Source organism: Athene noctua, chromosome 2 (genome assembly GCF_965140245.1).
Source record: "Athene noctua chromosome 2, bAthNoc1.hap1.1, whole genome shotgun sequence".
NCBI classification, from domain to species: domain Eukaryota; kingdom Metazoa; phylum Chordata; class Aves; order Strigiformes; family Strigidae; genus Athene; species Athene noctua.
This window is the reverse complement of record NC_134038.1, coordinates 39,795,380-39,811,497: the sequence shown is the minus strand read 5'-3', so window position 1 is coordinate 39,811,497 and position 16,118 is coordinate 39,795,380.

Genomic DNA, 16,118 nt, shown 5'->3' with positions numbered 1-16,118 from the left:
CACATTGTGAATATCATCTTTTTGGATTACTGATTTAATTTGTTGCCTGGAAAGCTAATCTTTTAATGGAAGCTTTGGTTTCACTTTTACAATGGGAAACTTGTTAAAGAAATTAAGGCTTTAGTAGCATTTAGAAGTGAAGGTTTTATTAAGTTTTATGAGCTTGAATGGTTTATAACATTCCTTCTGATGTATTATTTCATTATTGTTTATGTACTTTGATTAGCATAAGTAAAGCCATGCAGTGTGTGTTTTGCAGTGTGGGTCTTCCCAGTCTGGTAGGCCAAGCATTGACCCAAATTTAGCTCTACCTTTCCATCTCTGCAATGTTATAGTCCGATCTGAATGAAGCTATTTGGAGTAGAAGTCACAACAGTTTTTATATTTCTGGCTTACAAGACTAAAAACCCATTCCATTTCTGAACCCCAAAATACCATTGAAATCTCATGATACTTTGAATATTGTTTTGTCACTAAGACATGTTCTTGTGCACTGTCTTTGGAAAAGTTCCTCCTAGTATGATCCAGCTAGGGCCATGGTTGCCATGCCCCTGCGCCCCTCCAAAAGAAGATTGCTGATGCCATCAGTCTTCTAGAACTGGCTATAGTCTGTGATTTATAACCTAAGAGCTGCTTGACTGAAATTTGTGCCAGTGTTTAAAAATAAAGCCATATGCTCCCCATCATTATTTAGATAGATGCAAGCAGTGTAAGGAGAAGAGATTGCAAATCTACGGGAAGACACGATACCTCTACAAATCAATGAGACTCTGTGGCAGAATCCCAAAAAGTGTTACTTCCTGGTACCTTCTCTGTAATAATTTGTTTCCTTTAATATTGGTAATGTGGATACCAGGGACTTGTGGTTGATTCAAAATACCAAATGTACGCAATGGACAAATTCCAGCTAGCAGTAAGATTCATGTGGTGCTTTAGAACACCATTAATTAAACCTCACAGCACCCTAGAGAAATAGGTGGCAGTATCTTCATTTAGCATACAGGAAACAGCCAGAAAAAGGTTAGTGGCTCTCCACTGCACAAGTCACAAACAACACTGGTATTTGAGCTTTTCTATTAGTGTCAGTTTGCTAGACTTGCCACTCTCTTAAAAGGACGGCCTCTGCTTGCCTACCTCTTCACTTGCTTTTGTGAACACACTCCAAAACCTCTGATGAGAGGCTACACAGTACCAGCTGTATGTCCTCACATGGGGCAAATTCAGTTTTGTAGATATAAATCTGGAGTAACTTTCCTGATATTAATACAGTTGCAGTAACTCACCACGGTATAAATAAGAGCTGTGTGCAGGACAGTTTATTAACATAAAACAAGTCAGAAGTGGACACTGATCTTTGAGATACATTTATTTTAAATGCCTTCTGCTTCATAGTTTGCTAAGGACACAAATGCCCGTTCACACCGATAGAGTTTTGTACCAAAAGAAAAGGTAGTCTTTTCAAAGACAACAGCTTCTATTCTCTTTTCAGCCTATGAAGGCATAACCAGACATTTCCTATTAAGACTAAAAGGAATTATGCAGAGTGAATATCTATGCACCAACATTAAAATTGCTAACGGATGAGAAGAACGATGGGTGAGCTGCTATTTGTAACACAAAATGATCAGAACAGAAGTCAAAGATGTAATGCATTCACTTACTTAAAAATGTGTATTGTTATACAAGGCAATTAAAGAGTTTCAGACTATTCTCTATGTGATCTGCCTTTCAGATGAGGTCTAAAATTGAAGCATTTGATTATTAAAACTCAAGTGGCAGTTTTTATTAAAGGTGTTAACCCTAATATGATCTCCAAATTCTAAATCAGTTTATCATGTTCTCCCTTCCTAAATCCTCCATGGCTTTAATGTGATAAGATAGTCTTCTCTTCCATTCCTAAAAACTGCTCTAAAAGTATTACTCACACCATATGGCTACCTTGCATATCCATTTCAGTAGTAAATGAAGTGGGTAACCTTTTTATACAGCCTATAAATTATTTTAAGAAAATTGACCATTTGATACGCATAATATGTTATTTCTATCTACCTAGACAGAAAAGTCATTAAACAAGAAATCTCTTTTATCTGTAGATTGATAGGCACAGAGATTTAACTTTTGACTGGGAGATGATCTCATCATTTCAATAATAATAATAATGGTTATCATCATCATCATCAACAACAACAAAATAACAACAAAACAACAGCAAAACCAATAATAATAGTGTGAATACAGTTATCAGAATTAGCTCAAATATCAAAGTTCATTTGGTAGGCTTTGAAGATAGACATCTAAAAGCTCCATAAATAATTTTTAAAATATTTTTTCCAGACAGTCTGTTATTGAAGGAAGAATTTCCCCCAGGTATACCAAAAGCCCACCACAGTCCCTTCAGGTCTCAACAAACTCAGCTGCATTGACTCTAAGAAATCAGATGGATGATGTAGTCCTGAGGGATAGACACCTTGGTACTCTTGGCAATTTAAAAATTTTGTGAGCGTGTAATAATTGTGTACCAATATTCTTTTCCATCTTTCCATTATGTATTATTTGTATTATTTGAAACTGCACAGCAGCTGAAATGGGACTGGTTTTGCATATTTGTACTGTATCTAGCATATCCAACCAAAATCAATATTTGTGAGATAGGTAAAGAGTTAATATAATAAGAGAAACAATATGTTTTTAGCCTCATTAGCTAATATTAGCTTCAAGGAGTTCAAGAAGTAACAGATAATTAACACATCTGAAGAACATAGGTTTTAATTTGCTTGTGATTTAAAAATGAACGTTGTTTGAATTGCTGTATATTCTGTAACGCATGCAAACATAATCATTGAAACAGTTCTCACTAGTGGCAGAGACAGAGGTGCTTATGTCATGTTACAAATGTACAGAATTTAGTGGTGACTACTGACATTCATAAAAATTCCATGTTCGCTCTTTCTTTTCAGTCACAGAAAGTTACTCAGTAGCAAATGTTCTTACATATAAAGTGCACTTGGTATAGCCTCACAACTCAAAATCTAACTGGAGGAAAAAACACTCAGTAAAACAACAAGAAGAGAGAAGTAGAATTTTAATAAACATTTATTCCCAGGAGGACATGGGTGTACTGTAAATATACCACAGTGGTATCAAAGCAACATTTCTTTTGAACTGAGGAATGCAAATTAGGTTTACCTTACTTCCATATAATTTGCTGGTTTTAATCCTAATAATATATTATTTTCAAAGGAAAGCTAGATGTGCTGTGCCCTTGTTTTCTACCTGAAAACTGGGTCTTGCTAACGATTCCAAACTTCCCAGCTGTCAAAATTTTCACAAGGTCTGAAACACATTTTCAAGTTTATTAATAAGTTAGGCTGGAAAAATAATCTGTGAATAGGGTAAACTTTTGATCACTTGTGACTGATGATATTTTTCAACAGCTATTGCTATGTTCTGCCTTCCAATAATACACATAAGCAGATATCCTTGTAGTCAGGAGAAGATGTATTTGGGTACCTTAGGGCTGAACTCGGCTAAGAGTTCAATATGCTTAAATGTTCTCAGTGTGTAACTTCAGTAATATTCAGGTGCCATGGTGACAGCACTATTTAGAAACTCATTCAGGGTCCAGATCTGCTCCTTATGATGTCAGATCATTTTAATTACTGCTGGCTGGAGCAGGGTCAAGCCTATATTACATATGGAATTGTGTTCCTCCCCAGGAGTCAGCTTGTCTGCCTAGATTATATTTATTGTCACCTTGGTACTTTCCCTTAGAGGTACTTAACTATTCCTTAACTATTCTATTGATCCTTTCCTCCATAGATCCATTGATTTTCAATTTAATCATTTTGCAGTACAATGGATAATGATTATTTGTGGGTCACTCCAAATGATTTTTACCTTCTTGTTTTGTTAGTTAGCTTTTCTTCTTTCTGATGGTTGTAGAAGATGTTTAAAATGTAGAAAAACTGTTTAAAGTTGGTAATTTTTCAACTTTTCACATTAGGACAAATTTCATGATTACTTATGCCTCTGCTTTGTGAATTTGTGCAAAATGCAGTCTACCAAGGAAGATCTCTCAAAAGGTAAATTTATGTGTGGTTTCAGAGAGGAAGAGCTATGGCACATCTTTGCTGTCAGTGTAAGGTGTGAAGCTTGTGTAAGAGTTGAGGAGTAGTTGATAGAAGACCCTTAAATATGAAGATTCAGGGGAAATTACTCTGACCATTCATGTGTATCTACTAAATCATAAGACCAGCTCAAGGCTCTCATATTCAGGATGAAGTGAATCACTCCCTTCTCTTTAGAGTAGTCGTAAGTTCCCATCTCTTGGCTTTGATGATGGAGTAAGTCCCCTGGGTTTTTACATTTCGCCGAGGGATATGCCTTGTGTAAGCCCCACCTCTTCTTGTGCACCCTTAACACTATTTGTGTGTAATGCTGTACACACACCTTCACAGCATACAGAATGACAATGACTATAAAGAAATACCTACTCAAACTGTTGACTATTATTTACTCCATTCCCTTTAGCACACTGTATAATGTTAAAAAGCTAGTCTGGGATTTATCTCACCTCATTTTAGCATTCTAAAAGATAACTTAGCTAATTGCCCAGGCTCCCTCTCCTATCAATGAAGAAAAAGGTAGATATCTCCTGATCACAGTTCATCAGTTGTCTCTAACTGCTATTTTGATACGGGGTCATTTGTCCTCATGAAGTGCCTCCTACTTTACACTGACTATAGACTAGGTGTGTAAGATGGCTAATGGCAGAAAAGATAAATGTCACTCTTGTGACGTATTTTGTACTTATCCAAAGAAGGCATAGGGTCAAAAGACTCTGGTGTGCAGCTACCAACACCCAGGCCTGCCTGTGACTCAGGAGAAAGGACTTTTGTTCTTATCTGAATGACCCCATCACTTGGCCATGTCCCTTATTTGCTCTGAACTTAGTTTTTCCCTTCTGGGAAATGGATGAAGACCTATCTTCGCAATCATACAAGACTAAGTTTAAACTGTTAAAGGGCTTAGACAGTCCTAAAACAAAAGTTTCCCTTGTAAAGGGAACATACAATTTTTAATAACTGTGATGGGATGGTTTGCTCTATGAATTACAGTGTGTATGTAGAATGTCTTTTGGTTGTAGTTAAAACTGCTTAAGGCATCCAGGTACTTCTTTTGTCATTTTCCATTACGTATGGTGTAGAAGAAATATCCTTTAAATCAAGCTTAGCCTTAGCTCTTTAGCTCAGGTAAACTCCTGAGGCACTTGTAAAGCAGGTGAGCGGGAAGTAGGAACTGAGAGTTTGGGATTTTTTATAGAAGTCATAAGTGGATAAAACTTTACAGGCATTACTTTAAAAAGATTACCCCCCAGACAATCTCTTCTACCACTGTCAACAGAGAAAACAAGTTAAAAGCTTGAGTTAAATGGTTTGTGCATAATACATTGTCCTTTTGAATAACTGAGCTTGAATCCATTTGAATCAACAATATTACCTGTCATAAGGAACTACAGTTTTCAGTATCAAAGCATCTTGAATAAAAGCCATTACTCTTTTTAAAATAAAAAGTGATTTCGTTTGTGCTCTTAGCAGCAGAAGTCCTACTGTTAACTTTACATTTATTTAACGTGCCTTTTCTGTGGATACTTCTTTGCAACACTACTACAGTAGCTGTGGCTAAGCAGCATCCCTTATTAGATGATTCAGTAAGGCTAGAGAGAGAGAGCCCAGGTCAATGCACACATTTCCAGTTTTGCCCCATGTACACCCTTCAGGACATGACAACTTGTGATTCTGTTGCTGAGATATTTTGCTTTTATTTAGCTTGGTTTTGTATGTATGAATTCAACAGGGAAGAGACTGGGACCAAAAAAAAAAAAAAAAAAAAAATTCCTGACAATTCCAGTAAATGCAAAAGAAATACTACTGCTAAATCAGAAGTAACTGCTGCAACTGTGTGACTGTGACTATTTGCCTTTGTCTCCCTACGTGTTTTGGTCTGCAGCCATTAATAGCTTGGACTCCATGAAGCAGTAGCAAAGAGGAGTGTGTCAGAGCAGCAGGCCAAAATTAAATTACAGAAACCTCACACTTTGCATTAAAATCTCCACTAAGCAATGGAGGCTTGTAATCGTCCGGATTTTCCTTAAAGACAATGGCCCTCCATGCAACTGGCTACACTCAGTTAATTCATGCTGTCAGCTTCCTTTATTGGCTGTGGGAATGCAGTATTGATTCTTGAACTCAACAGCAGCACAAAGAGCCACTAGTGCATGGTCAAAATGCAGCAATAAAGCCTGGCAGCTTGAGAAAAGCAGCCATTCCGTTGCACAAACAAGGTCAATTAGAGGACAGTGCAGCATAATATAAATAGCATTAGCAGCCCTCTTCAACCATGATGAGACCATGCTGGGAAGATGACAATAAATAAAATAGGTTTTAATGCAGAGTAAATACAAAAGCATTTAATGTAATTTAATTTAAAACCTTGCATCTCTTGAAATGTACCATCAATTAAAAAATACTTATCTTTAAAAAAAAAAGAAGACTATTCTTTTTAGGTAAATCTTTTTATAAATTAATTCTGTACATATGTAGAACTGAATGGGAATGTATTGTTTAATAAATAGTTAATTCTTAAATTACATCTGTGGAATATTATGTCTCTGTGTAATCTCTTACTTTTTATTAATATAAATCTTTCAGTGTCATTTGAGTGTAATAATAGGACAGAAGCGTATCTGCATTTTTAGTTCAGAAGTTAAAAAAAGTTGCAAAGGATCTTTATGTCCCTCTTTAAGATCTTGTAATTATTATCTTTTTTATATGAGACTTTTTCTTATTATGCCAGCTCAGAATTAATTACAGATGTAATATACATCATTCTGCTAACACGTAGATAGAGTATGCTAAGCGAATTAGGCTCTTAAAATAGATAATGGGCCTTGAACAGGCAGCTGATCAACCTAGACTGTATAAGGAAGCTGAAAATATTTCAAAACTATCTAATTGTTTATACAGAAAAAGAAATATTTGTTTCAAAGAACTGTTAAATAACAAATGTGCTGAAAGCTGGCAGAAGAGTTAAGTCTAGAGCTCTGGTTTACCTGTGCAGTCTTACAAATTTTTTCACAGTGCAAGGCTACTACTGGAGCCTTCCTTACTTCTTGAGCTTTTTGAAGCATTCACAACAACTTTGAGTATACTAACATCCATTAAAACCAGAAGTGAAAAGACCTTGAAGCTCATCCAGTCCAACCATTAACCTAACACTGACAGTTCCCCACTACACCATATCCCTCAGCGCTATGTCAGTTTTACTCTTAAACACCTCCAGGGATGGGGACTCCACCACCAACCTGGGCAGCCCATTCCAACACCTAACAACCTGTTCTGGAAAGAAATGCTTCCTAATATCCAGTCTAAACCTTCCCTGGTGCAACTTGAGGCCATTCCCTCTTGTCCTGTCACTTATTGGTTAAAGAGGCTCATCCCCAGCTCTCTGCAGCCTCCTTTCAGGGAGCTGTAGAGGGTGATGAGGTCTCCCCTCAACCTCCTCTTCTCCAGACTAAACACCCCCAGTTCCCTCAGCCGCTCCTCATACAACCTGTGCTCCAGACCCTGCACCATTCTTAGAGAATAGAGAACTCTATTTTTTCATGATCGCTGTGCTTTAGTTGGCCTCCAACAGCCACATCATCCACCAGTCCTTCTCTGTTCACAAAGAGGGAATCCAGCAGGGCACCTTCTCTGGTCAGTTCTCTCACCAGCTGCATCAGGAAGTTATCTGCCACACATTCCAGGAATCTCCATGAGTAGTCCCACTCACTGTATTGTGTTTCCAGCAGGTGTCCAGGAAGTTAAAGTCTCCCACAAGAACAAGGGCAAGCAACCATGAGATTTCTCCTAAATACCTATAGAATATTTAATCTACCTCTCTGTCCTGGTTGGGTGGCCTACAGTAGACTCCTACTATGACATCTGCTCTGCTGGCCTTCCCCCTGATTCTAATGCAAAAATATTCCCCCCTGTGTTCACTATACTTGTGCTCGAAGCAATCATAACAGTCCCTAACACACAGCGCTACCCCACTTCTTCTCCTTCCTTGTCTATCCCTTCTAAAGAGCTTGTAGCCATCAATCGGTGCACTCCAGACATGGGAGACATCCCACCATGTTTCCGTGATAGACGCTACATCATAAGTTTCCTGTTACATCATGGCTTCAAGCTCCTCCTGTTTGTTACCAAGTAAGAAAGTAGTTGGACTGAGACCTGTGATGAAGGTTGAGTATAAAGTCATCTTTTGTGTCAAATCTTACCTACCATATAGAACTATAACTTGCATCTGTCATAGTGCAATAATAACTGTATCATTGTACATGCAATATGTCTAAGACCTTTGAGAAGGTATAGACATGGCAAGGTTTTCCTTGCTAAACAAGTCAGTCTTCCAAATTATTCTACAAGAAATTCCTTCCTACAGTGTCAACGGAATCAGTAGGAGCTCCTTGACTCAAAGAGCAGAAGAAATGCCTTCTGGACTGACTGGAAGTATGGGAACTTTATTCAGCTATTAAGTAGAGTAATGAGTAGAATGCTGTTTCTATTTTTAAGAGCTTGAAATATCAATATAACTTGAAGGTAGCAAGGAAAAGAGGAACAAATTAGGTTATTATGATTCCTGCCAGCTAGGAAGAACAAGGTAAAGAATTGCAAGTCTTAGTATATATGTCCTAGTCTGGGACTTCTCTTTCTTGGGAAGTGCAGGTGTCCTTAATTAATTTTTTGAAGTTTCTGGGTTTTTTTCAGACAAGAAGATAAAGACAATAGAAACAAGACAAAGACCAGTTAAAAAAAAAAAAGGAGTATGTATGAGAAGTTCTTTTTTTTTTGTCACAAGGAAAACTTTATTTTCTTGTCTTTTTTTCTGTCCTTCATTCTGGAGCCAAGGCAGATTATAGGATAAAAGTCCTTATTAGTCAAATAAATGCATCCAGTTACTTGTGACCAATTAGCTATTGCGCATATTTTTGCTTCTTTTTAGTCACCCTTCCTCTTCAAGTGTGTAAGCAATTGGACTTCTTTCAGATTTGTTCCTTTTCTGCAGGACAAGATTGACTAATAGTGTAATTAAAATAATAGTTTTTGAAGAGAATGTCAATGAACTAAATGCCTTCGAGTGGCTGACTGGAAAGTTTTTGCATGTTTTAGAAGACAGCTTTAAGTGGAATCAGTATGTTCTGAAGGAAAATCAGATAACCTACCTGCATATCTCCTAAACCAAAGCAGAATAATAGTTGTAGCAAAATTTGTAGGAAAATATAGCATTTGTTTTGTATTATATATATTTTACATTGGTTTCTTTTGGTGTTACTCAAGAATTATGGAGACCAAATAAATTTTACTTGGGGCAATTCAGTAATTTTAGAACCAAATTTCTTCATTGTTTCTTGACTTTGAAACTGTAAAATATTTTAGCTCAAGGGTGCAGGAAAGCAGAGTGTTCCTATGAGCTCCTTGGTATTTAATAGAATTGTGTGGAACAATGCGTCTTGCTTCCTCATACATGGCCATCATGTCTCAGTGATAGCAAATATTTCTTTCTTCATCTCTTTGCTCATAATTTTTATCCCAACATCCCATAAAGATCTATAAATATATCATGGACTGTAATTACCTCTGGAACATGCATTAAGTGACTTCTGACTTCTAGTGAGATGCTTCTAAAGGTTTATTTTTAACTCATTGTAAGGGTCAGGGACATATCTATGTTAAGAAGTCCTTAGTGTTTGGATACGTCCATTCACAAACATTACCTTTCTAATGAAATTAATGTTTTCATACACTTTATTTTCTTCCCAACACCACCAAACTGCAATTCCCTTTGGAAATGAACTTCCCACCTTCATTTTCTTTTGGAGACGTGAGAGATGATCCTGTCAATTCTGAGGTGTCACTCTGAAAAGCAGCAGGTGTTCCACTGATTCTGTCTTGTCACCTTGTTAGCTCATTCCAAAGAGAGGGACTTTTTAAACTTTACTTTTATTTTCAAAATTTGCCCCAGGAATATGCTTTAAGAGTGTAAAACGTCTGCTTTCTCTGAAGAGGGTGGGTAGGAGTAGAGAGAGAAATTCAAAGAGATTGCAAATGGAGACTTACATCTACAAATTTTTCACTTCCCAGTAGATATATGTGAGGGAGAGGAGGATGCTGAGTACTCCAAGTAAGATCCAGGAGATGATTTGGAGAAAAGCAGGTGCCAAGGCAATGTGTTCCTTAGTAATTTGGAAAGCTGCAAGTTTTGACTGCAGCTCAAACTAGGAAAGTCCTCTTCCAAGTACCTAGAGGGAAGCATATGATTTGACAACATACCCCAGAGGAGGCAGAGGAAAATAGACTGGATATAAAGATGACAGATCTGTGCTCATTTTTCATTCCTGAAAATGTAAAGAATATTTCTAGGAAGTAGAGAAAGAGTGTGGTTCTAGGTACCAGTCATTCTCCAACCTCACCATGAGATCAAGAAGGAAGTATATAAATGGTTCTCATACTTCTGGGCCGTGTTCGCATAGTGCCTTTATTTCCAAGTCTGTAAAGGAAATAAAGCCTAGGAAGCAGGCTTTGCAAAACATTGGTTCTATATTTTACTGAAAGAGATCAGCCTTTGAAATATACACAAGTCTAACATGCGTAACACCTGGGAATGGAAATGATTGTTTACATTTCTTATGAAATGTAGGAATGTCATGGTTGAGACTGTGAGGGGTTTGCCTCTTTGAAGTGCCTCATCAGAGAGTCACCAAAAACATACTTTACTGTCATTTATCTTTGTCATGCCTGTATTCATGAGGGTGAAGGAGGAAACAAGTAAGATACGGGCAACACTCATAAGTTAGTCTCATGCTCAGATTAGATTATGGGAACAGAGCTTCAGATGGTATCTTTGGAAGAAAGAGTTTTGGATTCCCTTCAGAAGGTCATTTTCATGCACAAAAGTGGCCTTAGGAAAGGGCAGTTCAGGAGGAGGTTTTGGCCTTGTTTTTTGTTTTTGTTTTGTTTGTTTGGGGTTTTTTTGTTTTTGTTTTTGTTTTTCTTATCCTGGCTGTACTCATAGCCAAGGAAGCTATATGGTGGTAACGGTTGAGAAACTACAGCCTGCTTTTTTCATGTGATGACCAAACAGTCTCAAGAGTTGAATTCATAAGTCTTAATGGATAACGATACTTACAGGACGTCTGTATTGCTAGCATGCCAGGGGTTATTATTCAGTGCAGAAGATGACCCCAAAAACCAGTTCCCATTTAAAAGGAACATGGGATTTCACAGGCAGGTTTTGTATTCGCAAGGAGAAGGAAATACTTGACACATTACAAACGAAAGTCCTTTCTGCTTTAGTAACCTCTTCACCCTTACGGGCAGAAAAGTAGAGGATTCTGAAATGAGTTTTACAGAATCTGTTATATGATGTGAACCATGGATAGAGAACATTTAAGTGTCTCTTGCAAATGAGTCTACAGAGCCTACTTTCTTCATTGTTTAAATACATTTTGCATCTATTTTTTGCTCATGTATCCTGGTTAGTTTCCCAATGGTACTCTTGTAAAACATCTCTTAAATGAGTCTTTTCTTCCTGTGGTGTCTTCCTAAAATCTTTTTATGAAAAAAAGCCCTTTTGTTGTTGGTTTTTTTAGGGTTTTTTTTTAGCTGCATGTATATAAACATTTAGACATCAAAAAGTCTGAAGTAGGTAAAACAATTTCATTAATGATAGAAATAAATCTAGTGATAAAATATGACTATGAGATGACAAACAAAGACATATATTTTTAATTTGCATACTGTTTCATTAGGAAATTCATAATACAGTTAGCTCAATAATACACGAAGAGGAATCTTCTGACGTGCTGATACCTCTTCAAAAATGAATGAAAAGAGGAAAAGATTTACTTTTTGTTTTAGAATATTTATTCTGAACTGGTGCTACAAAGAGAATAAGAATGACAGCTCATTCCAAGTGACCGATCTTGGTACTCTCTTGTGCTGAAAAGATGTGTTCTGAAAACATAAGTCCTAGGAGCCTTAGCAACTCTCAGTACCCCATCAGTGTCCCAGATAGCTTCTCTTGGAAGAAAAGTGGCTTATGAAAGAAAAAGAAAAAAACACCACAATCTCCTTTTTTATCCAAATACTTCATACAGTAATCAGTATTTTAGATATCATACTAGCAAGTACAGAGACATATTTAGATCCATGGCACTTTCCTACCTCTTCAGAAAAAAATGTGAGACCAATTTCCCTTACATCTTTTCAGATGCTGAAGTTCCCAGAATTCTTTTCAAATTTCATTGTTGTTTTTAGAAGAAAATCTAAATATTTAAAATTGCAACATCTTGAAATCAGGAAATAGTCAATAATTTTCCATGACTTATATTTCTGCACTGCATTCTGGGACAGCATAGGCTTCAAGAAATTATCCTTGAATGTATAGGCGATCAGTTAATATATACAGTTTATCTGAAGTTGGTCAAACAATAAGGTATTAAAGAGGAATATATGTTACAGTTTAGTATAATGACATGCTTCAATAGTTGTTGGACAGGAAGTGAAAGAAAGAGTGCTGTTAAACCCCAAAGCATGCCATTATTGGGCAATCATATGTAAGTGAAATGCATTATTATGATTATAAATAGGTCATTTCTAAAGGAAATACACTACATGCAGATGGGAATAACAAATCATGTGTAAAAAGAAATGACCTTTAACGGAACAAAGAACAATAAATAGAAGAGACTGCATGAGATTTGTCTCTGCTAAAAGGAGGAACAGTCCTTGTTTGTTGGTGCAGTACTGAGGATGCATGTCTTCTGCCTGTTGGTTTGACTGCATTTTGCAGTTGACTGCAATTTGCAGTGCATGCAGACTGTTTGTGGCATGTGCACGTTAGGAAGGGCATATGAAAGGGCTGAATATCCAGTTATTGCCTCTGGCTGTTTATCACTGCTGAGTCTAAACAGAGAATGGATGGGATTTAAAACAATATAAGAGAATCCAAGGCACCCTCGACCCCATTAGCAGAGATAATAAAGATGATTCATAAATGGAACTGTGCTCAACATCCTTCAGAGACATGCTTAAGCCATTGTTTTGGGGATATTCAGCCTCAGGAAGTAAAAGAAAGATGGTTTTACTTCGCCTAAATAGCTGGGATTATAAACTAAGAGTGTAAATTAAGATGTAGTCTGTAAATTAATTATTTTATTTATCCCTGACATTCACAATCAAAAGTCATATTCTCACGTAGTGATACAAGGAGAGAACAGTAACTACCAATATCACCAAGAATGAAGACCTGAAGATCTTTTCAATTCAACAGAAAATTTCAAAATTCCATATAGAAATGCTTTAAACCAAACAGAAAGTTATAAAACCCCAGGAATGATTTGGTAGGAAATGTAGGATGGGAATATAGAATGAGAATCAGAGTAAATTTATGAAGATTTATCATTTTCTTTCAAATCAGTCTTTCATTTAACATTCAGTGAGTCATTGTATGAATGCTGCCTGAAACACTGAATTTAAACAAGAATTTAGTCTTAATACAGGAATTAGTACCGTAACCAGCCAAAAAATGAATGTTAACTGATCACTCCACCACTGAATACATCTTCCAAAAGGGCTTATACACACGTTTTATCTCCAAAGTTGCACAAAAAACATCCTTCTCAAAATAAGGCCAGTCTGAAATCAGCACATCAAAAATGCAGTGCTGTGTAGCCACTCTGAATTCTAAGCTTGGAGCTGCAATTGCAGTGCCAGTAAAGAGACCAGAAAGCTTTTGGCAAGAACTTTCCAATTTTGGATCATGTGCAAAACTGTATAACATTATCTGAGTTTAAATGCTTAGAGAAAATGTTACATTTCTCTACAGTGGAAATTCTTTATTTTTTTTTAATATTATTTTCATATGAAAACATATGCATAATAATGCATTTCTTCACCTATATATATTCTCATCTGAAGGTGTCCAAAGAGTTAATATTTAATATTTTTCTAATAATCCTCCTGTTAAAAATTAGCGTGCTGTAACTATGATATGAGTTCAATACATTCCATATTTACTTTCAATTTCAAATCTTTATTTAAAAAAAAATCATTAATGTATATCAAACTCAGGAAAGCCTGGGTTTATTGTCCTGGAAACTGGTGCCCGCTAGATAGAAAACAGCCTTTGAGTTAGTAATGACAGACCAAGGATTCATCACAGATGTGAACATCCTTTAGCCACATTGTGAGTGTTTGTGGTTTATACCCATCCTAATCTGTCAGGCTGTGACCAAGTGAAAGGATGACAACATTATTGTTTCTGAACTGACAATGTTATCGCAGTAAAGAGGCCTGTTTATATGAACCACTAAGTAGCATGTGAAACAGAGTATGAGTTATCTTCAACGTTGGAATTTCCACATCAGTTTTGATTATCTGCATAAATTCAGTCCACAGTTAAATACTCTGGTAGTTTTATTTTTGTTTCTGCTTCCGTTATATAGCTTTTCTATCTTCTTGTTTCTACAACTGAAAACAACAGCAGTTTGAGGCTTCCTTGTGGTAAGGAACTCTTGACTCTTTCTGTGGAAATGAATTACAAAGGGTTGTTAAAGTATAAAGACAGAATGAAGTGACATATGTACATATCTTCTTGGACTATACTTCTCAATGCACACGCTCTCATATGCATTCATACCAACTAATGTCATAGAAAGAGATACTGCAATTTCAGACCTGCAGTTTCCCGTAGCATTGATCACCCAAAGATGTTGACAGATGGATTGTAAGCCTGCAAGACATAAGTGTATAAAATATAAAACTGTTAGATGAGATAAGACATGAATTCATTGCCTCTATTTTAATACACAAGAGAACATCCAATAAGGTTAAAATTAAAGAAAGTTACAATAGTTTTTCACAGTGTGAACTATACTCTGAAACACATTGCTACTAGAAGTTGTAAAGATCAACAAGTCAGCAAAATTAAGAAAGGAATCAAAATTTGTGAATAGAGCAGTCCAGCATCAGCCTAATTAGCTATAACTGTGTGGTGTAATGAGTGTTAAACTTTAGACTACAGCATAAAAGCAGTCTTGATTCTATTATTATTATTTAGGAAGAGGTTTACGATGTGAAGTAGATAACATTTATGAGTCTGCTGCAGGATTTTTAAATCTCCCTCTGGAGCACTAAGTGTTTCCAAATAGTATATGATAATAGGTGGACCTTATTCTGACTCAGGATGGCAATTCACATTCACTATCTACTTAAATAGACTTTTTTGATTTTAAAAATTGCCCACAATATTACTACATTTGGCCTTTAAATCTAAATGAAATTAATAATTTATTCTGAAGAACAGCCCAGTTGTAGAAAATCGAACAATCCAATTGTTACAAAGTTTCAATCTTATCTGCTTAAAGAAAAGTATTTATCTTCAGATATTTTCACTAATTTCTCAGTGAATACAAACAGAAATCCTATTTATTCATTAAATAAAATTAAAGAAACCCCAAACATGCAACTGCTGACTTCTTTTTATTCCTTTGATATTAACTCTGTATCTTGTAAGCAGGTCATTAAGATAATGTCAATAATACTACTCATCTGAATATGGGTTGTCCTCTTTGATGTGCTAAGTGATATGCTGGTCTATATGAAATTAAATAGTAACACCAACATCCACAGTAAGAAATAAAAAGCAAGTGTTTGAGAAATATTGCCTTAATAGCTGTGACTGTGAAGGCTAAAATTACCCCAGTAAGTTATTAAAAGGTCAAGGATCCTGTCATTTATTTAATACCATGAAAACATTCTTTATTCAGGAGTTTGCCTGTAGTCAAAGCTAATTATTGCCACCATATTACATAATTTTTGCTATATGGTATGTAGAGGAGTAAGTGTTGTAAACAACCATCAAACTCCAGGATGAGTGAGAAAATGAGCAGCTACATTTCAAATCTCATTTCCAGGAGCTGCTGTAAATTAAGATCGGGAGACATAATGCTTCTGAATCTTTGAACTTCACTATTAAACTTTTATTGTCTTTACTAATTTCAAAAGTAAACC